Source organism: Cavia porcellus, unplaced genomic scaffold, assembly GCF_034190915.1.
Source record: "Cavia porcellus strain 051 isolate PalLab524CR breed Dunkin Hartley unplaced genomic scaffold, mCavPor4.1 scaffold_34, whole genome shotgun sequence".
Taxonomy (NCBI): domain Eukaryota; kingdom Metazoa; phylum Chordata; class Mammalia; order Rodentia; family Caviidae; genus Cavia; species Cavia porcellus.
Genome location: NW_026947517.1, coordinates 3017331 through 3041958, shown reverse-complemented (window position 1 = coordinate 3041958; position 24628 = coordinate 3017331).

Here is a 24628-nt window from a genome sequence, read left to right as displayed (position 1 = left end):
CTTTAGGTTTAGGATTAACGTTTTGGATAGATATTATGGTTAGTGTTAGGGTTAGGGTTAGTGTTGGGGTTTGGGTTAGGGTTAGGGTTAGGGTTAGGGTTAGGGTTAGATTTTAGGGTTAGAGTTAGTTTTAGGTTTAGGGTTAGGGTTAGGTTAAGGGTTAGTGTTAGGTTTAGGGATAAGGATATGATTAGGGTTTGGTATTTGGTGTTATGGTTCGTGTTAGGGTTAAGTTTAGGTTTAGAGGGTTGGGGTTAGGGTTAGTGTTATGCTTAGGGTTAGGGTTAGATTGTTAGGGTTAGGCTTAGGGTTAGGATTAGTGTTAGGGTTATGGGTAGAGGTTAGTTTTAGGCCCAGGCTTAGGGTTAGGGTTAAGGTTGGAGTTAGAGTTTAGTGTTTATATTAGGGTTAGGATTATTGTTATAGTTTAGGCTTAGGGTTTTGTTTAAGATTAGGGTTAGTGTTAGGGTTATCATTAGGTTTATGTTTAGAGTTTAGGGTTAGGCTTAGGTTTATGTTTAGGGTTAGGGTTGGTGTTAGGGTTCGGATTAGGAGTTAGGGTTAGGTGTAGGTTATGGTTAGTATTACGGTTACTGTTAGGATTAGGGTTAGGGTTAGGGGTTAGGTGTTAGGGAGAGTGTTAGGGAAAGGCTTACGGTTACTGTTAGGTTAGGGTTAGGATTAGGTTTAGGGTTATAGGGTTAGGGTTAGTCTTAGAGATTAGGGCTAGGGTTAGGGTTAGGGTTGAAGCTTAGGTTTAGGGTTAAGTTTAGGGTTAGAAATTAGCTTTAGGGTTATGTATAGTGTTAGGCTTTGTTTGAGGTTTAGGGTTAGGTTTAGGTTTAGAAGTTAAGTTTGTGTTAGGATTAATGTTAGGGTTAGGGTTAGGGTTAGAGGTTAGGATTAGGTTTAGGTTTACGGTTAGGTTTAGGTTTAGGTTTAGAGCATTAGGTTTAGGGTTAGGGTTAGGTTGCAGTTAAGGTTAGAGTTAGGGTTAGGTTTAGGATTAGGGTTTTTCGTTAGGGTTAGAGTTAGGTTGAGGTTAGGGTTAGGGTTAGGGTTAGGTTCAGGTTTAGAGTTAGGGTTAGGTTTAAGGTTAGAAGTTAGGTTTAAAATCAGCGTTAGAGTTAGAAGTTAGGGTTAAGGTTCGGTTTAGGGTTAGAAGTGAGGTTTGTGTTATGGTTGGTGTTAGGGTTAGGGATAGGGTTATAGGTTAGGGTTACGTTTAGGGTGGCTGTTAGGGTTACTTTAGTGTTAGGTTTTTGGTTAGGTTTAGGGTTAGGGTTGGGGATAGTGTTAGGGTTAGTGTTAGGGTTTAGGGTTATGTTTAGGGTTAGAGTTAGGTTCAGGTTAATATATAGGGTTAAGGTTATGATTATGGTTAGGTTTAGGGATAGAGTAAGGCTTAGGATTGGCATTAGAGGATAGGTTTAGGTTTAGGGTTAGGGTTAGGTTATTGTTATATTTAGGTTTAGGGTTAGGGTTAGTGTTGGCTTAGGCTTAGGTTTAGGGTTAAGGTTACGGTTCGAGTTTGGGGTTGGGTTAACGTTTGGTTAGGATTATGGTTAGGGTTAGGGTTCTGGTTACAGGTTCGCGTTAGATTTAGTGTTAGTGTTAGGGTTAGTTTTAGGGTTAGTCTTAGAGTTTAGGTTTAGTGTTGAAGCTTAGGTTTAGTGTTAAGTTTAGGGTTAGAAGTTAGCTTTAGGGTTATGGTTAGGGTTACAGTTAGGTTTGAGGTTTAGGGTGAGGGTTAGGGCTAGGTTTAGAAGTCAGGTTTGTGTTATGATTAATGTAAGGGTTAAGTTTAGGTTTAGGGTTAGTATTAGGGTTAGTTTTAGGTTTAGGGTAAGGGTTAGGCTTAGGTTTAGGTTTAGGGTTATGGTCAGGATTGGCTTTAGGCTTAGGGTTAGTGTTACGGTTAGGGTTAGGGATATGATTAGGCTTTGGCATTTGGTTTTATCGTTAGGGTAAGTGTTAGAGGATTAGGGTTATGGTTAGAGGTTAGGTTTATTGTTATGTTTAGGGTTATGGTTCGGGTTTGGGTTCGGTTTAGGGTTAGGGTTAGAGGTTAGACTTCTGGTTAGGGTTAGGATTATAGTTTAATTTTAGTTATAATTTAGTATTAGGGTTAGGGTAAGGGTTAGGGTTAGCTATAGTGTTAGTGTTATAGTAAAGGTCATTGATAGTTTTAGGATTAGGATTAGAGTTTAGGATCATGGTTAGTTTAGGATTAGAGTTAGGTTTTCAGGTTAGGGTTAGAGTTAGGGATAGGGTAAGGGTTAGGATTAGGGTTAGAAGGTAGGTTTAGTGTTAGTATCAGTGTTAGTATCAGTTTTAGGGTTAGGATTAGGGTTAGAGTTCAGTGTTACGTTTAGCGTTAGGGTTAGTGTTAGGGTTAGGTTTAGGGTTATGGTTATTGTTCTTTTTAGGGTTAGGATTGGGTTTAGGGTTATGGTTAGTGTTAGGGATAAGGTTAGGGATATGATTAGGGTTTGGTGTTCGGTGTCATGGTTAGGGTTAGTGTTAGGTTTAGGGTTAGAGAGTTAGGGTTATGGTTACATTTAGGTTTAGAGTTACTTTTAGGGTTCATGGTTAGGGATAGCGTTATCGTTAGGGTTAGCGTTAGGTTTAGAGTGTAAGGGTTCGGGTTAGGGTTAGGGTTAGGCTTAGGGTTATGATTAGGGTTAAGGTTATGGTTAGAGGTTATTTTTAGGCTTAGTGTAAAGGTTAGGGTTAGGGTTAGAGTTTAGGGTTATGGTGCTATGGTTAGGGTTAGGGTTAGGTTTAAGATTAGAGTGTTAGGCTTAGTGTTAGGATTAAGTTTGTGGTCAGAAGTTAGCTTTAGAGTTATGGTTAGGGTTATGTTAGAAGTTAGGTTTGTTTTAGAATTAAGGTTAGAGTTAGGGTTAGGGTTAGGTTTAGAGGTTGGTGTTAGTTTTAGGGTTAGGGTTAGACAGGGTTAGGGTTTGCGTTATTTTTAGGGTTAGGATTGGGGTTAGGGTTATGGTTAGTGTTAGTGTGAGTGTTAGAGATATGATTAGGGTTTGGCATTTGGTGTTATGGTTAGGGTTCGGTTTAAGATTAGGCTTAGTTTTAGGGTTAGGGTTAGGATTAGAGGTTAGGGTTAGGGTTATGGTTAGTGTTATGGTTTGGGTTTGGTTTCGGGTTAGGGTTAGTGTCAGAGGTTAGGCTTCTGGTTAGGGTTAGGATTAGGGTTAGGGTTAGAGTTTAGGTTTAGTGTTAGGTTTATGTTAAGGGTTAGAGATAATGTTAGGATTATGGTTAGGTTTACGGTTAAGGTTAGAGGTATGGGTTAGGGTTAGGGTTAGGTTTAGGGTTAGTGTTACTGTTTGAGTTTAGGATTACAGTTAGTGTTAGGGTTATGGTTAGGTCTAGGGTTATGGTTAGAGGTTAGCCTTAGTTTTAGGGTTATGGTTAGGGTTCATGTTAGGGTTAGGCTTAGAGGTTAGTGTTAGTGTTAGGGTTAGGGTTGAAGCTTAGGGTTAGGGTTAAGTTTAGGGTTAGAAGCTAGCTTTCTGGTTATGGTTAGGGTTAGCGTTAAGTTGAGGTTTAGGGTTAGATGTTAGGTTTGTGTTAGGATTAAAGTTAGGGTTAAGATTAGGGTTAGGGTTAGAGTTTAGGGGTAGTTGTAGTGTTAGTGTTACAGTTAGGTTTAGGGTTAGGGTTAGTGTTAGGGTTAACGTTAGAGGTTAGGGTTACAGTTACGGTTAGGGTTAATGTTAAGGTTAGGTTTAGTTTTAGGATTAACGTTAGGGTTAGATGTTAGGGTTAGGTTTAGGGTTAGGGTTACTGTTAGGGATTAGGGTTAGGGTTAGTGTTAGGAATAGTGTTAGGTTCAATATGAGGATTGGGGTTAGGGATAGGTTTAGGGTTAGGGTTACGATTATTGTTAGGGTTAGTGTTAGAGTTAGTGTTAGTGTTAGCCTCAGTTTTCTGGGTAGGGTTAGGGTTAGTGCTAGGTTTATGGGTAAGCTTAGGGATTAGGTGTTAGGGTTAGGGTTATGGTTAGGGTTAAGGTTAATGTTAGGGTTAGGGTTATATTTAGGGTTAGGGTTAGTATTAGGATTAAGGCTAGGGATAGGCTTAGTGATATTGTTAGGGTTAGGGTTAGGGATAGTGTTAACGTTAGGATTAGTGTTAGGGTTAGTGTTAGATGTTAGGATTAGGGTTAGGGTTTGCGTTAGGGTTAGGGTTAGGTTTAGGATTAGCATTAGGTTGAGGGTTAGGGTTATGGTCACGGTTTGGTTTGATTTAGGGTTAGAGGTAGGTTTAGGTGTTAAGTGTTAGAGATAGTGTTAGGGTTATGCTTCAGGTTACGGTTACGGTTTGTGTTATTATTAGGTTTAGGGTTAAGCTTAAGGTTAGCTTTAGGTCGAGGGTTAGGGTTAGGGCTTGGGTGTTACAGATAGGGTTAGGGTTAGGGTTAGGTTTAGTTTTAAGGTTTGTGTTAGCATTAGGCTTAGGGTTAGCTTTAGGGTTAGGGTTAGTGTTAGCATTAGTTTTCAGGTTAGGGTTAAGGTTAGTGGTATGTTTATTGGTAGTCTTAGGGGTTAGGTGTTAGGAATAGGGTTATGGTTAGGGTTAAGGTTAATGTTAGTGTTAGGGTTAATTTTATGGTTAGGGTTAGGATTCAGGGTTAGGAGTATGGTAATGGTTCAATTTAGGTTTATGGTTACAGTTAGGCTTAGGGTTAGGTTTAGAGGTTAGGGTTAGTGTTAGGGTTACATGTAGGGTTAGGTTTAGGGTTACGGTTAACGTTTAGGATTAGGGTTAGTGTTAGAGTTAGGTTTCCAGTTAGGGTTATGGGTAGAATTTAGAGTTAGTTTTAGGGTTATGGTTAGGGTGAGAGTTTAGCGTTAGGGTTAGGGTTAGAGTTAGGGTTAGGGTTAGGGTTAGGGCTTATGGTTATGTTTAGGGTTAGGTTTATGTTTAGGTCTAAGGGTTAGGGTTCGGTTTAGAGTTTAGGATTATGGTTAGGGTTAGGTTTATGTTAGGGTTAGGTTTAGGTGTTAGTTGTTAGGTATAGGTTCAGTGTTAGGCTTCTGATTATGGTTAGGTTTATGGTTACAATTAGCTTTATGTTTGGTGTTAGGGTTAGAGTTAAGGTTAGGGTTAGGGTTAGAGTTAGATTTAGGGTTAGATTTAGGTTTAGGGTTTAGTTGTTAAGGATATGGTTAGGATTATGGGTAGCATTACGGTTAGGGTTAGGGTTTTGTTTAGATTTATGGCTGGGTTAGTTTTAGCATTCAGTTTAGGGTTAGGGATTAGGGTTAGTGTTAGGGTTTGGGTTAGGGTTAGGTTTATGGGTTACTTTTAGGTTAGGGTTAGGGTTACAGTAAGCGTTAGGGTTAGGCTTTCTTATTAGCGTTAGTGTTCAGGTTAGGGTTAGGATTACTGTTAGGGATTAGGGTTAGGGTTAGTGTTAGGGTTAGTGTTAGGCTCAATATGGGAATTGGGGTTAGGGGTAGGATTAGGGTTAGGGTTAGGATTATTGTTAGGGTTAGTGTTAGGGTTAGGGTTAGGATTAGGATTAGGGATAGGGTTAGGTTTAGGGTTAGGGGTTAGTGTTAGGTGTTAGGGTGAGGGTGACAGTTAGGATTAGGATTAGGGTTAGTGTTAGGGTTAGAAGGTTAGGGTTAGAGTTAGCGTGAAGGTTAGGTTTAGGGTTATGGTTAGGTTTATCATTAGGTTTAGGGTTAGGATTACGGTTAGGGTTAGGGTTATGGTTAGGGTTAGGGTTATCGTTATGGTTAGGTTAAGGTTATTGTTAGGGATAGGGTAGGGTTAGTGTTAAGTTTAGGTTAGGGTTAGGGTTTAGGTTTCAGGTATAGTGTTACTGTTAGGCTTCGGGTTATGGTTAGGGTTAGAGTTTTGAATAGGTTTAGCGTTAGGGTTAGGGGTAGCATTAGGTTTAGTGTTAGGGTTAGGGTTAGTGTTAGGGTTAGTGTTAGGGTTAAGGTTAGGGTTAGGGTTTGGATTAGTGTTAGGGTTAATGTTAGGGTTAGGGTTAGTTTTAAGGTTACATTTAGGTTTACAGTTAGGGTTTAGTGGTAGGATTAGGGTTACTGTTAGGTTTAGGCTTAGGTTTAGGTTTAAGTTAGGGTTAGGGTTAGAGATTAGCAGTTAGGGTTAGTGTTAGGTTTATGGTTAGCGTTAGGGTTAGGGTGAGGGTTAGGGTTAAGTTTATGGTTAGGTTTAGTGTTAGGCTTAATGTTAGGGTGAGGGTTAGGGTTACGTTTAGGGTTAGTGTTAGGGTTAGGATTAGGGGTATTGTTACTTTTTCGTTAGGGTTAAGGTTATGGTTAGGATTAAGTTTAGGTTTAGGGTTAGGGATAGTATTAGGTTTAGTGTTAGGGATAGTGTTAAGTTTAGGGTTAGGGTTAGCTTTAGTGTTAGGTTTAGGCTTAGGGTTAGGTTTAGGTTTAGGTTTAGGGTTAGGCTTATTGTTTGAAGTTAGGTTTAGAATTAGTGTTATGTTTAGCGTTAGGGTTAGGGTTAGAGGTTAAGATTAGTGTTAGTGTTAGCATTAGGTTTAGAGTTATGGTTAGGGTTACTGTTAGGGTTTGGGTTAGTGTTCAGCGTTAGAGTTAGCGTTTAGATTTAGGGTTCGTGTTACAGTTAGTGTTTTGGTTTAGGGTTTGTGTTAGCATTACGGTTAGGGTTACGGTTAGGGTTAGAGATTAGGGTTAGAGTTCGGTTTAGTTTTAGTTTTAGGGTTAAGGTTAGAGTTTTGGGTTACGTTAGGTTTAGATTTTGGGTTAAGGTTAGGGTTAGGTTTATGGTTATCCTTAGGGTTTTGTTTTGTGTTAGCTTTTGTCTTAGGTTTAGGCGATCGATTTAGATGTTAGGGTTAAGTTTAGTGTTTGGGTTAGAGTTTAGGGTTAGGGCTTGTGTAAGGGTTATGATTAGGGTTAGGGCTTGCATTAAAAGTTAGGCTTAGGGTTAGTGTTAGGGTTAGGGTTACATTTAGGGCTGGGTTTAGGTTAGGGTTAGGTTTAGGGGTTACGTGTTAGGAATAGGGTCAGGCTTAGGCTTTGGATTACGGTTAGGGTTAGGATTACGATAAGGTTTAGTTTGAGGGTTAGGGTTAGTGTAAGGGTTAGTGTTAGAGTTAGGTTTACAGTTTGATTTAGGAATAGGGGTTAAGTGTTAAGGATAATGTTATGGTTATGGTTAGGGTTACGGGTAGGGTTAGGGTTATTTAGTTTTAGGTTGGGCATAGTGTTAGGGGTAGGGTTAGGTATTAGGGTTAGGTTTAGAGTTAGGGTTAGGGTTAGGGTTAGAGGTTAGGGTTACTGTTAGGTGTAGGATTATGGTAAGGGTTAGGGTTAGGCTTACATATTAGGGTTATTGCTCGTGTTAGGTTTAGGCATAGGGTTAGGGTTAGGTTTAGGGATTGGGGTTAGTGTTAGGGTTAGGGTTAGGGTTACCGTTAGGGTGAGGTTTACCTTTAGGGTTAGGGTTAGCTTAGGGTTAGGTTTATGGGTTAGGTGTTAAGGGTAGAGTCAGGGTTAGGCTTTGGATTATGGATAGTGTTAGGGTTAGATTTTCAGTTAGGATTATGGTTACATTAGGGTTTGGTTTAGGGGTTAGATATTAGGGATAGGTTCAGGGATAGGCTTCAGATTACAGTTAGGGTTAGGGTTAGGGTTAGGTTTATGGTTACATTTAGGGTTAAGGTAGGTGTTAGTGTTAGGTTTAAGTTTAGGCCTAGGGTTAGGTTGATGGTTAGGGTTAGCGTTAGGGTTAGATTTTCAGTGAGGATTAGGGTTTAGGTCTTAAGGTTATGGTTAGCGTTATGGCTAGGGTTACAGATAGGGTTAGGCTTAGGTTTAGGGTTAAAGTTAGGGTTATGGTTTGTGTTAGCATTAGGGTTTTATTGTTAGGGCTCCTAGGGTTAGGGTTTAGGGTTAGGGTTAGTGTTACGCTTAGGGTTAGGGATAGTGTTAGGTTTAGAGTTAGTGTTAGGGTTAGGGTTAGAGTTTAGGATTAGGGTTAGGGTTAGCATTAGTGTTATGGTTAAGTTTAGGGTTAGCATTAGGTTTAGGGTTAGGGTTACGGTTAGGGTTTGTGTTAGGGTTAGGCTTTAGAGTTAGAGGTTAGTGTTAGGGTTAGTGTTAGGGTTAGAGTTTAGGGTTAGGGTTTGTGTTAGGGTTATGGTTAGGTTTAGGGTTAGAGTTAGGGTTAGAGTTAGGGTTAGGGTTAGTGTTAGCGTTAGGGTTAGCTTAGTCTTAGTGGTAGGCTTAGGTTTAGTGTTAGGGTTAGGGTTTGTGTTAGTGTTAGGGTTTTATGGTTAGGCTCCTTAGGGTTAGGGTTTAGGGTTAGGGTTAGTATTATGCTTAGTGGTAGGGTTAGGAGTAGGTTTAGGGGTTAGGTGTTAATGATAGGGTTAGGGTTAACCTTCGCTTTGCAGTTTTGGTTAGGATTATGATTAGGTTTAGGGTTCGGATTAGGGTTAGTGTTAGGTTTAGGGTTTGTTTTAGTGTTAGTGTTAGGTTTAGGTTTAGGGTTAGGGGTTAGGTGTTAGGGATAGTGTTAGGGTTAGGGTTAGGGTTAACGTTTTGGTTAGGGTTAGGTTTAGGGTTAGGGTTGGCGTTTAGTGTTAAGGTTAGGGTTAGGGTTAGATTTAGGTTTAGGGTTAGGTTTAGGGTTCGGTTTAGAAGTTAGGGTTAGGGTTAGATTTATGGTCTGCATTAGTTTTATGGTTAGGTTTAGAGTTAGTGCTAGGTTTAGTGTTAGGGTTAGGTGTTAGGGATAAGGTTAGGGTTAGGGTTAAGGTTAAGGTTTGGATTAGGTTTAATTTTTTGGGTATGTTTATGGTTTAGGGCAAGGCATAGGGTTATGGTTAGGTTTAGGATTAGGTTTAGGTTAGAGTTGGGGTTAGAGGTTAAGATGAGGGTTAGTGTTAGTGTTAGGGTTAGAGTTATGGTTAGGGTTACTGTTAGTATTGGGTTAGTAGTTTGGGTTAGTTAGGGTTAGAGTTAGGTTTAGTGTTAGTTTTAGCATTAAGGTTAGAGTTTTGGGTTAGGTTAGGGTTAGGCTTAAGGTTAAGGTTAGGGATAGGTTTAGGGTTAGGATTAGGATTTAGGGTTAGGTTTAGGGTTGTTATGCTTCTGTTTTGTGTAAGTTTTTGTCTTAGGTTTAGGCGATTGAGTTAGAGGTTAGGGTTACGGTTAGTGTTAGGGTTAGAGTTTAGGGTTAGGGCTAGTGTAAGGGTTATGATTAGGGTTAGGGCTTGCGTTAAAAGTTAGGCTTAGGGTTAGTGTTAGGTTTAGGGTTACATTTAGGGCTGGGTTTAGTTGAGGGTTAGGTTGAGGGGTTAGGTGTTAGGATTAGGGTAAGGCTTAGTCTTCGGATTATGGTTAGGGTTAAGGTTACGATAAGGTTTAGGTTGAGGGTTAGGGTTAGTGTGTTAGTGTTATAGTTAGGTTTAGTGTTTGCTTTAGGGATGGGGTTAGGTTTTAAGGATAATGTTATAGTTATGGTTAGGGTTATGGTTAGGGTTAGGGTTATTTAGGTTATGGCTTAGTGTTAGGAGTAAGGTTAGGGATTAGGGATAGGTTTAGAGTTAGGGTTAGGGTTAGGGGTTAGTGTTACTGTTAGGTTTAGGATTATGGTTAGGGTTAGGCTTACATATTAGGGTTATTGCTCGTGTTACGGTTAGGCATAGGGTTAAGGTCAGGTTTAGGGACTGAGGTTTGGGTTAGGGTTTGGGTTAGGGTTAGGGTTATGGTTATGGTTAGGGTTAGGATTAGGGTTACCATTAGGGTGTGGGTTACCTTTAGAGTTAGGGTTAGTTAGGGTTAGGTTTATGGGTTAGGTGTTAGGGATAGGGTCAGGGTTAGGCTTTGGATTATGGTTAGTGTTAGGGTTAGATTTTCAGTTAGGGTTAGGGTTACATTAGGGTTTAGTTTAGGGATTAGATATTAGGGATAGGTTCAGGGTTAGGCTTTGAATTGCAGTTAGGGTTAGGTTTAGGTTTACATTTACATTTAGAGTTAAGGTAGGTGTTAGCGTTAAGGTTAGTTTTAGCCTAGCATTAGGTTTAGGGTTAGGGTTAGCGTTAGGTTTAGATTTTCAGTTATGATTAGGGTTCAGGTGTTAAGGATATGGTTAGCATTATGGTTAGGGTTATGGTTATGGTTAGGTTTAGGTTTAGGGTTAGAGTTAGGGTAATGGTTTGTGTTAGCATTAGGATTTTGTGGTTAGGGTTCCCAGGGTTAGGGTTTAGGGTTAAGGTTAGGGTTAGTCATAGAGTTCGGGTTAGAGTTATGTTTAGGTTTAGGGTTAGGATTAGGATTAGGGCTAGGATTAGGGTTAGTGATATTGTTAGGGTTATTGTTAAGTTTTGGGTTAGGATTACAGTTATGGTTAGGGTTAGGGTTAGGCTTGGAGTTAGGTATAGTGTTAGGTTTAGGGTTAGTGTTAGGGTTAGGGTTAGAGGTTAGAATTAGGGTTAGGGTTAGCGTTAGGATTAGGTTTAGGTTTAACGTTAGCGTTAGTGTTAGCTTTAGGGTTAGGGTTACAGTTAGGCTTTGTTTTAGGGTTAGGCTTTAGAGTTAGAGGTTAGTGTTAGGGTTATAGTTTAGGTTTAGGATTTCTTTTAGGGTTATGGTTAGGTTTAGGGTTAGATTTAGGGTTAGAGTTAGGGTTAGGGTTAGGGTTAGGGTTAAGTTTTGTTTTAGGGTTAGGATTTTATGGTTAGGTTCCTTAGTGTTAGGGATTAGGGTTAGGGTTAGGATTAGGCTTAGTGTTAGGGTTTGGTTAGGGGTAGGTTGAGGGGTTAGGTGTTTGTGATAGGATTAGGGTTAGCCTTCGGTTTGCGATTATCATTAGTGTTATGATTAGTTTTAGTGTTAGGTTGAGGGGTAGCGTTAGGTTTAGGGTTAGGTGTAGTGGTAGTGTTAGGTTTAGGTTTAGGGTTAGGGGTTAGGTGTTAGGGATAGGGTTAGGGTTAGGTTTAACATTTTGGTTAGGGTTAGGTTTAGGGTTAGGTTTAAGGTTAGGGTTAGCGTTTAGTGTTAGGGTTAGGGTTATGGTTAGATTAAGGTTTAGGTTTAGGGTTAGGGTTAGAGGTTAGGGTTAGTGTTAGGGTTAGTTTTAGGGTTAGCGTTAGTTTTATGGTTAGGTTTAGTGTTAGGTAAAGGTTTAGTGTAGGGTTAGGTGATAGATGTGAGGGATAGGGTTAGGGTTAGGGTTAAGGTTAAGTTTAGGGTTAGGGTTAATTTTTATGTTTATGGTTTATTGTAAGGGATAGGGTTACAGTTAAGTTTAGGACTAGGGTTAGGTTAGAGTTAGGGTTCGAAGTTAGGGTTAGTGTTAGGGTTAGGTTTAGGGTTAGAGTAAGGGATATGGTTAGAGATTAAGCTTAGGGTTAGTGTTAGGGTTAGGTTTCCTTTTAGGGTTATGGTTAGAAGTTAACGTTAGGGTTAGTGTTATGTTTAGGGTTAGAGGTTAGGGTTAGTGTTAGGGTTAGGGCTAGAGTTAGGGTTAGGGCTTAGGCTTAGTGTTAGGGTTAGTGTTATGGTTAGAGCTAAGGGTTAAGGTTAGGCTTACGGGTTAGGGTTATGATTAGGGTTAGTTTTAGGTTAGGGTTAAGTTAGGTTTATGTTTAGGGTTAGATTTAGAGTTATGGATAGGGTTAGTGTTACAGTTAGGGTTAGGGATAGGATCACATTTGGGTTTAGGGTTCTGGTTAGGGTTTGGTTTAGAGTTAGCCTTAGCATTAGGGTTATGTTTAGGGTATGTGTTAGGATTAGTGCTAGGGTTAGAGGTTCATGTTAGAGTTAGAGTTAGGATTAGGGTTAGTGTTACAGTTAGAGTTCAGGGTTAGTGTTAGGGTTAGGGTTAGTAGTTAGGTGTTAGTGATAGGGTTAGGGTTAGGATTAGGGTTTAGTTTAGAGTTAGGGTTAGGGTTAAGGATAGGGTTAGGCTTAGAGTTAGGTTTAGGGTTAGCGTTAGGGTTAGGGTTATTGCTAGGTTTAGTATTAGGGTTAGGGGTTAGGGTTAGGCTTAGAAGTTATGTTTAGGGTTAGGGTTAGGGTTAGTGTTAGGGAGAAATCTTATGTTCAGTGTTAGGGTTATTGTTAGGGTTAGGGCTAGGAATGGGGTAAGTGTTAGGTTTAGGATTTGGCTTAGTGCTTACTTTTAGGCTTAGGGTTACAGTTAGGGTTAGGGTAAGGTTTAGAGGTTAGTTTTAGGGTTAGGGTTAGGTTCACTTTGAGGGTTAGGGTTATGGTTAGATTTAGTGTTAGTTTTAGGGTTAGGCTTTTGGTTATGGTTAGGGCTAGGATTACAATTAGGTTTGCGTTTGGGTTAGGGTTAGGTTTAGGGTTAGGATTTGCATTAGATGTACTGTTAGTGTTAGGGGTACGGTTAGGATTAGGCGTTAGGTGTTAGGGATAGGGTTATGGGTTAGGGTTATGGTTACGCTTAGGGTTAGATTATCAGGTTCGGGCTAGTGTTAGGGTTAGTGTTATGGTTAGGGTTAGGTTGAGTATTAGGGTCAGAAGTTAGGTTTAGTGTTAGGTTTCGGAATAGGGTTATGGATAGTTTTACGATTAGGGTTAGTGTTAGAGGTTATGGTTAGTCATAACATTCGGGTTAGGGTTAGGGTTATGGCTAGGGTTAGACGTATTGGTTAGGTTTAGCGTTAGGATTAGGGTTGGCGTTAGGGTTAGAGTTTAGTGTTATGGTTAGTTTTAGGGTTAGGGTTAGTTTTAGGGTTAGGGTTAGGGTTACACTTGGTGTTCAGGTTAGGGTTAGGGTTAGAGTTAGGTTTAGTATTAGCCTTAAGGTTATGGTTAGGGATATGTTTAAGTTTAGGTGAGTGTCAGAGGTTAGGGTTAGTGTTAGTGTTAGTGTTAGGTTTCTGGTTAGGGTTAGGGTTAGGATTAGAGGTATGGGTTTGGTTAGTGTTAGGGTTAGGTTTAGGGTTATGGTTATGATTAGAAGTTAGGGTTAGGGACAGTGTTAATGTTATGTTTATGTTTAGGGTTAGGATTAGTGTTAGGGTTAGGGTTAGCGTTAAGGTTTAGTTGTCAGGGAGAGGCTTAAGTTTAGGCTTCTGGTTAGGGTTAGGGTTAGGGATACAGTTAGTTTTAGTGTTGGGGATTACTGTTAGTGTTAGTTTTAGGGCTAGGGTTACGGTTAGGCTTCGGTTGTGGTTAGGGTTAGGGTTACGATTAGATTAGGGCTATTGTAAGGGTTAGGGTTAAATGTTACGGATAGTTTTAGGGTTAGGGTTAGTGTTACGGTTAGAGTTTATGTTTAGGGTTGGGTTAGTGTTAGTGTTAGGGTTATGGTTAGAGGTTAGCGTTAGGATTGGGTTAGGGTTAGGTTTAAAACTTAGGTTTAAGGTTAGTGTTAAGGTTAGGTTTAGTGTTAGGTTTAGGGTTATGGTTAGGGTTAGGGTTATGGTTAGAGGTTAGTGTTTGGTTTAGGGTTAGAGTTAGGGCTAGGATTATGGTTAGGGTTAGGCTTAGAGGTTATGTTTAGTGTTAGGGTTAGGGTTAAAGCTTAATTTAAGGGTTAGGGTTAGGGTTAGGGTTATTTTTAGTGGTAGGATAATGGTTAGGATTAACGTTAATGTTGACTTTTAGTGCTAGGGTTACTGGTAGGGTTAGGTTTAGATGTTTGTGTTAGGGTTAATGTTAGTATTAGGGTTAGTGTTAGGGTTAGTGTTAGAGTTAGGGTTACGGTTAGGGTTAGGCTTAGGGTTATGGTTAGGTTTAGGGTTACAATTAGGTTAGGGTTAAGTTTAGGTTTAGGGGTTAGGTGTTAGGGATAGGTTTATGGGATAGGGTTAGGGTTAGGGTTAGGGTTATTGTTAGGGTTAGCATTTAGGGTTAGTGTTAGGTTTAGGGTTAGGGTTAGTGTTATGGTTGGGGTTATTGTTAGGTTGCAGTTTAGTGTTAGGGTTAGTGTTAGCATTAGAAGTTTTGTTTAGTGTTAGGGTTAGGGTTAGGTTTATGTTTAGGATTAGGGTTACTTTTAGGGTTAGACTTAGGTTTAGGGTTAAGCATATGCTAGGTTTAGGGTTTTGGTTATGGTTAGGTATTACAGTCAAGTTTAGGGTTAGTTTAAGGGGTAGGGTTAGGAAAAGCGTAAGGGATTAATGTTAGGTTTAGTGTTAGGGTTATGGTTATGGTTAGGGTTAGGGTTAGGTTTAGGGTTAGTGTTACGGTTTGGGTTAGTGTTACGGTAAGGGTTTATGGTAAGGTTTAGGGCTAGGTTTAGTTTTCGGATTAGGGTTATGCTTAGAGATCAGCATTAGGTTTAGGGGGAGATTTAGCATTAGGGTTAGGGTTAGGGTTAGGCTTAGATGTGATGGTTAGGGTTAGTGTTAGGCTTAGGGCTAAAGCATAGGTTAAGTGTTAGGTTTAGGGTTAGGGTTAGGGTTAGGGTTAGGGTTAGGGAACGCGTAATGGTTAGGATTAGGTTTAGTGGTTAGGTTTAGGGTTAGGATTAGGGTTAGTGCTACGGTTAGGTTTAGAGGTTAGTGTTAGTGCTAGAATTAGGTTTAGGGTTAGTGTTAGTGTTAGTGTTAGGGTAAGCGTTAGAATTAGGGTTAGGGTTTTTTAGGCATAGAGTCATGGTTGGGGTTAGTGTTATTATTAGGTTAGGATTAGAGTTAGGGTTAGGTTTAGGGTTAGGGTTAGTGTTAGGGTTAGGGTTAGTTTTGGAGTTAGGTTTAGGGTTGGGTTAGCGTTAGGGTTAAGTTTGTGGTTAGGTTTAATGTTAAGGATAGGGTTAGCATTAGGGTTAGGTTTAGGGCTAGGCTTAGTGATAGGGTTAGGGATAGTGTTAGGGTTAATTTTAGGATTATGGTTAGGGTTAGGGTTTAGGTTTAGGGACAGGGTTAATGTTAGGGTTAGGGTTTGTGTTAGCGTTAGGGTTAGGGTTAGGGTTATGGTTAGGGTTAGGGTTAGTGTTAGGGTTAGGGTTAGTGTTAAGTTTAGGATTAAGGGTAGTTTTAGAGGTTAGTTTTAGGGTTAGGGTTAAGGTTAGGGTTAGGGTTAGACAAGTTTTGGAATAGGGTTAGGATTAGGATTGGAGTTAGGGTTAATGTTAGTGTTAGGTTTAGGTTTAGGATTAGGGTTTGGCGTTGGTGTTACGATTAGGGTTAGGGTTAGGGTTAGGTTTAGGTTTAGGGTTAGATATGGGGTTAGGGTTATTGTTAGGGTTAGAAGTTAGTTTTAGTGTTAGTGTTAGGGTTAAGATTTTGGTTAGGTTTAGGTTTAGGTTTATGGTTAGGTTTTAGCGTTTATTTAAGGCTTTGTGTTAGGGTTAGGGTTAGGCTTAGAGGTTATGGTTATAGTTATGTTTAGGTTTAAGGATAAAGCTGAGGTTCAGTGTTATGGTTATGGTTATGGTTAGGGTTACGGTTAGTGTTATGGTTAGAGGTTAGCGGTTGGTTTAGGGTTAGTGTTAGGGTTAGTGTTAGGCTTAGAGGTTATGGTTAAAGTTAGGGTTTCGGTTAGGCTTATAGCTTAGGTTAATGGTTAGGATTAGTGTTAGGGTTAGGGTTAGGAATAGCGTAAGTGTTAGAATTAGGGTTAGTGGTTAGTTTTAGGGTTAGGGTTACCGTTATGGTTAGGTTAGGTTTAGATGTTACTGTTAGTTTTAGGGTTAGGGTTAAGGTTAGTGTGAGGGTTAGCGTTAGTGTTAGAGTTAGGGTTAGGGTTAGGGTTAGGCTTAGTGTTATAGTTAGGGTTTGGGTTACAATTAGGTTAGCGTTATGTTTAGAGTTAGGGTTAGGTTCAGGCTCTGCGTTAGATTTAGTCTTAGTGTTAGGATTAGGGTTAGGGTCAGGTTTAATGGTTAGGTGTTAGGGATAGTGTTATGGATTAGGGTTAGTGTTAGACTTAGGCTTCGGTTTAGGGTTAGGGTTAGGGGTATGGTTAGTGTTAGCATTTATGGTTATGGTTAGAATTAGGGTTAGTGTTATGGTTAAGTGTACGGTTACGTTGAGGTTAAAGGTTAGGTTTAGGGTTAGAAGTTAGGTTTAGTGCTAGGTTTAGGGTTAGGGTTACGGATAATTTAGGGTTATGGTTAGTGTTGGAGGTTAGGTTTAGTGTTAGTATTAGGTTTGGGGTAAGGTTTAGGGTTAGGGTTAGGTTTAGGGTTAGAGGTATGTGTTAGGTTTAGGGTTAGGTTTAGTGTTATTTTTAGGGTTAGGCTAGGGTTAGGGTTAGGGTTAGGTTTAGGTATTACAGTCAGGCTTAGCGTTAGTTTATGGTGTTGGGTAAGGGTTAGGGTAAGGGATTAATGTTACGTCTGGATTAGGGTTATTTTTATGGTTTGGGATAGGGTTAGGGTTAGGGTTACAATTAGAAATTAGGGTTGTGTTTAGGGTTAGGGTTAGGGTAAGGGTTAGGGTTAGGGTTCAGGTTAGGGGTTAAATGTTAGGGAGAGGTTTAACGTTCGGCTTCCGATTACGGTTAGGGTTAGTGTTATGATTAGGTTTAGGGTTAGCCTTAGGGTTCGGGTTAGGGTTACAGTTAGCTTTAGTGTTAGTTTTATGGTTATGTTCAGCGTTAGGGTTAGGGTTTAGGTGTTAGGGATAGGGTTAAGGTTAGGGTTCGGGTTAGGTTTACTGTTAGGATTGTGTTTAGGGATAGTGTTAGGTTTAGGGTTAGTGTTTAGTGTTATTGTTAGGGTTAGGGTTAGTGTTAGTGTTAGTGTTAGTGTTAGTGTTAGGGTTAGGGTTAGGGTTAGTGCTAGGTTTAGGTTTAGGCTTAGGGGTTAGGTGTTAGGCTTAGGGTTACGGTTAGGGTTTAGCTTAGAGCTTATGGTTAGGGTTAAAGCTTAGGTTTATTGTTAGGGTTACAGTTAGTGTTAGGTTTAGAGGTTAGTGTTAGTGCTAGGGTTAGGGTTAGGGTTTGGGATAGGGTTAGGGTTAGGATTAGGGTTAGTGTTAGGGTTAGAGATAGGTTTATGGTTAGGCTTTGGGTTATGGTTAGGGTTAGGGTTATTGTTAAGGTTAGGTTTAGGTTGAGGTTATGGTTATGTTAGGGTTCGAAGTTAGGATTAGTTTTAGGTTTAGGGTTAGGGTTAGGTATAATTTAGTGTTAGTGTTAGGGTTAGGGTTAAAGGTTAAGGTTAGGGTTAGGGTTAAGGTTAGGGTTAGGGTTAGAGGTATGTGTTAGGGTTAGGTTTAGGGATAGGGTTAGAATTAGGGTTAGGGTTATGGTAGGTTCGGGGTTAGGGTTAGGCCTAGGTATTACAGTCAGTGTTATGGTTAGTTTAAGGTGTAGGGTTCGGGTTAGGGATAGGGTGAGGCTTAGGTTTATGTTTACAGGTTAGCATTAGGTTTAGTTTTACGGTTAGTGTTAGAGGTAAGGTTTAGGGTTAGCGTTAGTGCTAGGATTAGTGTTAGGGTTAGGATTAGAAGTTAGGGTTACGGGTAGGGTTAGGTTTATTGTTACAGTTTGTGTTAGGGTTAGGAATAGTGTTAGGTTTGGCATTAGGTGTTAGACATTAGGTGTTAGGGAGAGGGTAATGGTTAGGCTTCGGGTTACGGTTTGTGTTAGGGTTATGATTAGATTTAGGGTTAGTGTTAAGGTTAGGGTTAGTGTTAGGGTCAGAGTTAGGTTAGGGTTAGGTTTAGGTTTAGAGTTAGGTTTACTTTTAGGTTTAGCGTTACGGATGGTGTTAGTGTTAAGGTTAGGGTTTAGGGTAAGGGTTAGGGTTACGGTTAGGTTTAGGATTAGGTTTAAGCTTATGGTTAGAGGTTAGCGTTAGACTTAGTGTTAGAGTTTAAGGTTAGAGTTAGGGTTAGGTTTAGGGTTAGGCTTAGAGGTTATGGTTAGGTTATTGTTGGGACTAATGTTAAAGCTTTGGTTTAGTGTTTGGGTTAAGGTTAGTGTTAGGGTTAGGTTTATAGTTTAGTGTTAGGGTTAGGTTTAGTGTTATTGTTACTGTTAGGGTTAGGTTAAGAGTTAGGTTTAGGGTTAGGGTTAGGGTTAGGGTTAGGGTTAAGTTTAGCTTTAGGGTTAGGGTTAGGTTTAGGGTTAGGGTTAGGAATAGGGTTACAGTCAGGCTTTGGGTTATGGTTAGTGTTATGGTTAGGGTTATTTTTAGAGATATGGGTTTGGGTTAGATTTAGGGTTAGGGCTAGGGTTAGGTTTAGGTTTAGGGTAGGGGTTAGGTTTATGGTTAAAGTTAGGATTAGTGTTAGGTTTATGGTTAGGTTTAGTGATAGGTTTAGGGTTAGGGTTTGGGTTAGAGGTTAGGGTTACAGTTACGATTAGAATTTTGGGTTAGGGTTAGGGTTAGATTGAGGGGTTATGTGTTATGGATAGAGTAATGGTTATGGTTAGTTTTAGGGTTAGGGTTACTGTTATGGTTAGAGGTTAGCATTGAATTTAGCGTTAGAGTTAAGGTTATGGTTAGGGTTTCATTTAGAGTTAAAGGTTATGGTTAGTGTTAGGGTTACGGTTAGAATTTAGGGTTTAGTGTTAGGGTTAGTGTTAGCTTTAGGGTTAGAGTTTAGGGTTATGATTCAGTTCAGGGTTAGGGTTAGTGTTAGGGTTAGCATTAGGGTTACGCTTAGTGTTAGGGTTATGATTAAGGTTAGGGTTAGTCATTAGGTGTTACGGAGACTTTTAGGTTTAGGCTTTACATTACGTTAAGGGTTAGGGTTACGATTAGGTTTAGGGTTAGCGTTAGAGTTAGGGTAATGGTTACAGTTAGGGTTAGTTTTAGAGTTAGGGTTAGGGTTAGGGTTCGGGGTTAGGTGTTAGCGATAGGGTTAGGGTTAGAGTTAGGGTTAGGGTTAGGGTTAGCAGTAGTGTTAGGGTTAGGGTTAGGGTTAAAGTTTGGTTCAGGGTTAGGTTTAGTGTTAGGGTTAGGGTTAGGGATAGGGTAAGGTTTAGAATTAGAGTTAGTGTTTAGGTTTAGGGTTAGGTTTACGGTTAGTGCTAGGTTTAAGTTTAGAGGTTAGTGTTTGTGTTAGGATTAGGCTTAGGGTTAGTGTTAGGGTTAGGGTTAAGGTTAGAGTTAGGGTTAGGTTTAGGTTTAGGCTTATGATTATGGTTAGGGTTAGTGTTACAATTAGGTTCGGGTTCGGGTTAGGCTAGGGTCAGGGTTAGGATTATAATTTAGGGTTAGTGTTATGTTTACAGTTTAGGGTTTAGGGTTAGGGTTATGGTAATGTTTAGAGGTTAGCGTAAGGTTTAGTGTTATGGTTAGGGTTAGGGTTAGGATTAAGATTAGGGTTAGGTTTAGGGTTTTCATTAAATGTAGTGCTAGGTTAAGGGTTTGGGTTAGTTTTATGGGTTTGGTGTTACAGATATGGGTTAGGGTTAGGGTTAGTCCTAGGTTTAGTATTATTATTAGTGTTAGCATTTAGGGTTAGGCTTAGGGTTAGGGTTAGTGTTATGGTTAGAGTTAGGGTTTGATTGAGGTTTAGGTTTAGGTTAGGATTAGGGTTACAAGTTAGGTTTAGTGTTAGGTTTAGAGTTAGTGTTAGGGATAGGTTTAGGGTTATGGTTAGTGTTAGAGGTTAGGGTTAGTGTTACGGTTAGGGTTAGCATTAGAAGTATTTATTAGGGTTAGGTTTAGCATTAGGGTTTTGGTAAGTGTTAGGATTAGGGTTAGGGTTATGCTAGGGTTAGGGTTAGGTTTAGGGTTAGGTTTTACAGACAGGTTTAGCCCTAGTTTAAGGGGTAACATTAGGGTTAGGGTAAGGGATTAATGTTAGTTTTAGGGTTACGGTTATGGTTATGGTTATGGTTATGGTTAGGGTTAGGATTAGATGTTAGTGTTACTGGTAGGGTTACGATTATGGTTATGCTTAAGGTTAGGGGTAGTGTTATGCTTAGGTTTAGGAGTTAGCTGTTAGAGAGAGGGTTAAGGTTAGGCTTCGGGTTACGGTTATTGCTAGGGTTACTATTATGTTTAGAGTTAGGCTTAGTGTTAGGTTTAGGGTTAGGGTCAGTGTTAGTTTTAGGGTTAGATTTAGCGTTAGGATTTGTGGTTAGGTGTTAGGGTCAGGGTTAAGATTAGGGTTAGGGTTAGGTTGACAGTTAGGGATTTGCTTAGGAATAGTGTTAGCTTTAGGGTTATCATTTAGGGTTAGTGTTCTGATTAGGGTTCAGGTTATAGTTAGCCTTCGGATTATCGTTAGGGTTAGGGTTATGATTAGTTTAGGGTTATGTTTAAGGTTAGGTTTATGGTTTGGTTTATGATTAGAGTTTAGCTTTGGTTTAGGGTTAGAGTTAGTCTTAGTGTTAGGTTTAGTGTTAGGTTTAGAGGTTATGGTTAGTTTTAGGGTTGGGGTTAGGGTTAAAGCTTAGGTTCAGGGTTAGGGTTAGGGTTAGTGTTATGTAAGGGATATGCTAAGGATTAGGACTAGTGTTAGTGGTTAGTTTTAGGGTTAGGGTAAGGTTTCGAGGTTAGTGTTAAGGTAAGTGTTAGGTTTAGGGTAAGTGTGAGGGTTAGGGTTAGGCTTAGAGCTAGGGTTAGGTTTACGGTTAGGCTTAGGGTTATGCTTTGGTTAGGGTTAAAATTAGGTTAGCGTTAGGGTTAGATTTAGGTTTGCGTTAGATTTAGTGTTAGGGTTAGCATTAGGCTTAGGGTTAGGTTGAGGGGTTAGGTGTTAGGGATAGGGTTTGGATTAGCGTTAGTGTTAGGGTTAGGGTTAGGGTTATGGTTATGTTTAGGGTTAGGGTTATGGTTATGGTTATGGTTAAAGGTTAGCGTTAGGTTTAGTGTTAGTGCTAGGGTTTCAGTTAGAGTTAAAGGTTAGGGTTAGGTTTAGGGTTACGGCTAGAGTTTAGTGTTAGTGTTAGTGTAAGAGTTAGGTTTAGTGTTAGTGTAAGGGTTAGGTTTAGGTTTAGGTTTAGGGTAAGAGTTAGGGTTAGGTTTAGAGTTAGGGTTAGGATTCGGGTTAGGGTTATGATTAAGGTTAGGTTTAGGGATTAGGTGTTACGGGGATGGTTAGTTTTAGGCTTTGGGTTATGGTTAGTGTTAGCATTATGATTAGGTTTAGGTTTAGAGTTAGGGTTACGTTTAGGAATAGCATAATGGTTAGGATTAGGGTTAGTGGTTAGTTTCAGGGTTAGGGTTACATTTAGGGTTAGGTTTAGGTTTTGAGTTTACTGTTAGTTTTAGGGTTAGGGTGACGGTTAGTGTAAGGGTTAAGGTTAGTGTTAGAGTTAGTGTTACTGTTAGGATTAGGCTTAGGGTTTTATTTAGTGTTAGGGTTACAATTGGGTTAGTGTTAGGTTTAGGGTTAGGGTTAGGTTTAGGGTTTGCGTTAGATTTAGTGTTAGGGTTAGGACTAGGGTTAGGGTCAGGTTTAATGGTTAGGTGTTAGGGATAGGGTTATGGATTAGGGTTAGTGTTAGAGTTAGGCTTCTGGTTAGTGTTAAGGTTAGGGTTATGGTTAGGGTTAGCGTTTAGGGTTAGGGTTTGGATTAAGGTTAGTTTTATGGTTAGGGTTATGTTTAGGTTAAGGTTCAGACTTAGGTTTAGGGTAAGTGTAAGAAGTTAAGTTTAGGGCTAGATTTAGGGTTATGCTGAGGGATAGTTTAGGGTTAGGGTTAGTGTTAGAGGTTAGGGTTAGGGTTAGTGTTAGGGTTAGGGTTAGGGTTAGAATTTAGGGTTAGGGTTTGGATTAGGGTTAGTTTTATGGTTGGTTAGGGTTAGGTTGAGGTTGAGGTTTAGGGTTAGGGTTAGGTTTAGGGTTAGGGTTAGGGTTAGGTTTAGGTATTACAGTTAGGCTTAGGTTTAGTTTAAGGGGTAGCCTTAGGGTTAGGGTAAGGTATCAATGTTAGGTCTGGGTTACTGTTCGGGTTTGGGTTAGGATTAGAATTTAAGGTTAGGGGTGGGTTTAGGGATATGGTTATGTTTAAGGTTATTGTTAGTTTTAGGGTTAGGGTTAGGGTTTAGGTGTTAGGGAGAGGGCTAAGGTTAGGCTTCGGGTTACGGTTATGGTTAGTGTTACAATTAGGTTTAGGGTAAGGCTTAGGGTAAGTGTTAGGGTTAGGGTTAGATTTAGTGTTAGTTTTAGGGTTAGGTTTAGCATTAGGGTTAGGGGTTAGTTGTTAGGTATAGGGTTAGGGTTAGGTTTACGGTTAGGGTTAGGGTTAGGTATAGTGTTAGGTTTAGGGTTAGTGTTTAAGGTTAGTGTAAGGGTTATGGTTAGATTTAGGGTTACGGTTAGGCTTCAGGTTCCTGTTAGGGTTAGAGTTACGTTTAGGTTAGTTAGTATTAGTTTTAGGGTTAGGGTTAGGGTTAGGGTTAGAGTTAGATGTTAGGGATACGTTTAAGGTTAGGGTTAGTGTTACGTTTTGAGTTTAGGGTTAGGCTTAGAGTTAGGGTTAGGGTTAACGGTTAGCATTAGGTTTGGGTTAGGGTTAATGGTAAAGCTTAGGTTTAGTGTTAGATTTAGGGTTAGGGTTATGTTTAGTGTTAGGTTTAGGGTTATGGATAGAGGTTAGCGTTAGGTTTAGTGATAGAGTTTGTGGTTAGGGTTAGGTTTAGGGTGAGTCTTAGAAGTTATGGTTAGGGTTATGGTTAGGGTTAGTGTTAAAGCTTAGGTTTAGGGTTAGGGTTAGTGTTAAGGTTATGTATAGGGTTAGTGTTAAGGTTATGTCTAGGCCTAGGGTTATGGTCAGGGTTAGGATTACATTTAGTATAGTGTTAGGTTTAGGGTTAGGGTTAGGGTTAGGGCTGGAGTTAGGGTTAGAATTTAGGTTTATGTTAGGTTTAGAGTTTGGGTTAGGGATAGTTTTAGGGTTAGGCTTAGTGTTCAAGGTTAGGGTTAGTGTTATGGTTAGGGTTAATGTTAGGGTTTGGATTAGAATTTTGCATTAGTATTAGGTTTAATTTTAGGGGTTAGGTGTTAGGGATCGGATAATGGTTATGGTTAGATTTAGGTTTAGGTTAGGGTTAGGTTTAGGTTTAGGGTTAGGGTTAGGGTTATGGTTAGGCTTAGGATTAGAATTTAGGTTTAGGGCTAGTTTTACGGGTAAAGGTTAGGTTTACTGTTATGGTTACATGTTAGCGTTAGGTTTAGGGTAAGGGTTAGGGTTAGGGTTAGGTTTACGGGTAAAGGTTAGGTTTACTGTTATGGTTACATGTTAGCATTAGGTTTAGGGTAAGGGTTAGGGTTAGGGTTAGGTTTACGGGTAAAGGTTAGGTTTACTGTTATGGTTACATGTTAGTGTTACGTTTAGGGTAAGGGTTAGGGTTAGGTTTGTGTTCGAGTTAAAGTTTAGGGTTAGGGTTAGGGTTACGGTTATAGTTTAGCGTTTGTGTTAGGGTAAGTGTTAGTTTTAGGGTTAGGGTTAAGGTTAGGGTTAGGGTTAGGGTTAGGGCTATGTTAGGGTTAGTGTTAGGTTTACACTTAGTGTTAAGATTATGATTAAGGTTAGGGTTAGGTGTTATGGAGTGGGTTAGGGTTAGCATTTGGGGTACTGTTAGGGTTAGTGTTATGATTTGGTTTAGGGTTAAGGTTAGGGTTAGGGTTAGAGTTAGGATTAGGTTTAGGGTTTGTTTTAGATTAAGGGTTAGGTTTAGGTGTTAGGTGTTAGCGATACGGTTACGGTTAGGCTTTTGTTTAGTGTTCGGTTTAGGGTTAGAGTTAGGTTTAGGGTTAGTGTTGGGGTTAGGGTTAGGGTTTAGGGTTAGGGGTAGCATTAGCGGTAGCGTTAGGATTAGGTTTAGGGTCAGGGTTCGTGTTAGGGTTAGAAAGTAGGCTTAGTGTTAGGGTTAAGGTTAGTGTTAGGGTTAGGGTTATGATTAGAGGTTATCGTTTGGTTTAGGGTTTGAGTTAGGGTTAGGGTTAGGGTTAGGGTTAGACTTAGAGGTTATGGTTAGTGTTAAGGTTAGGGTTAAAGCTTATGTTCAGGATTACGGTTAGGGTTACGGTTACGGTTAGAGTTTAGGGTTAGGTTTAAGATTAGGGATAGGGTTACGGTTAGTTTTAGGGTTATGGTTAGAGGTTAGCTTTTGTCTTATGGTTAGAATAAGGCTCAGTGTTAGGGTTAGTGATAGGCTTAGAGGTTATGGTTAGGTTTAGGGTTGGGTTTAGGGTTATAACTTAGTTTCAGTTAGGGTTTGTGTTATGTAAGTTATAAGCTAAGGGTTAGGATTAGTGTTAATGGTTAGGGTTAAGGTTAGGTTTACAGTTATGGTTAGAGGTTAGCTTTAGGTTTAGGGTTAGTGTTATGGTTAGGGTTAGGGTTTGGGTTAGAGTTAATGATTACAGTTAGGTTTAGGATTATGGTTAGAGTTTTGGGTTAGTGTTAGTGTAACAGTTAAGTTTAGGGTTAGTGTTAGGTTTAGGGTTAGAGTTTAGGGTTATGGTTCAGTTTAGGGTTAGGGTTAGTGTTAGGGTTAGGGTTAGGGTTACTCTTAGTGTTAGGGTTATGAATAAGTTTAGGGTTTGGTGTTAGGTGTTAGGGAGAGCCTTAGGGTTAGGCTTTGGGTTAGGGTTAGTGTTAGGGTTACGATTAGGTTTAGGGTTAGGATTAGGGTTAAGGTTAGGGGTAGGTGTGGGTTCAGTTTTAGAGTTAGGTTTAGGGTTAGGTTTAGGGCTTAGGTGTTAACGATAATGTTAGGGTTAGGTTTAGGGTTCTCTTTAGGGTTAGGGTTA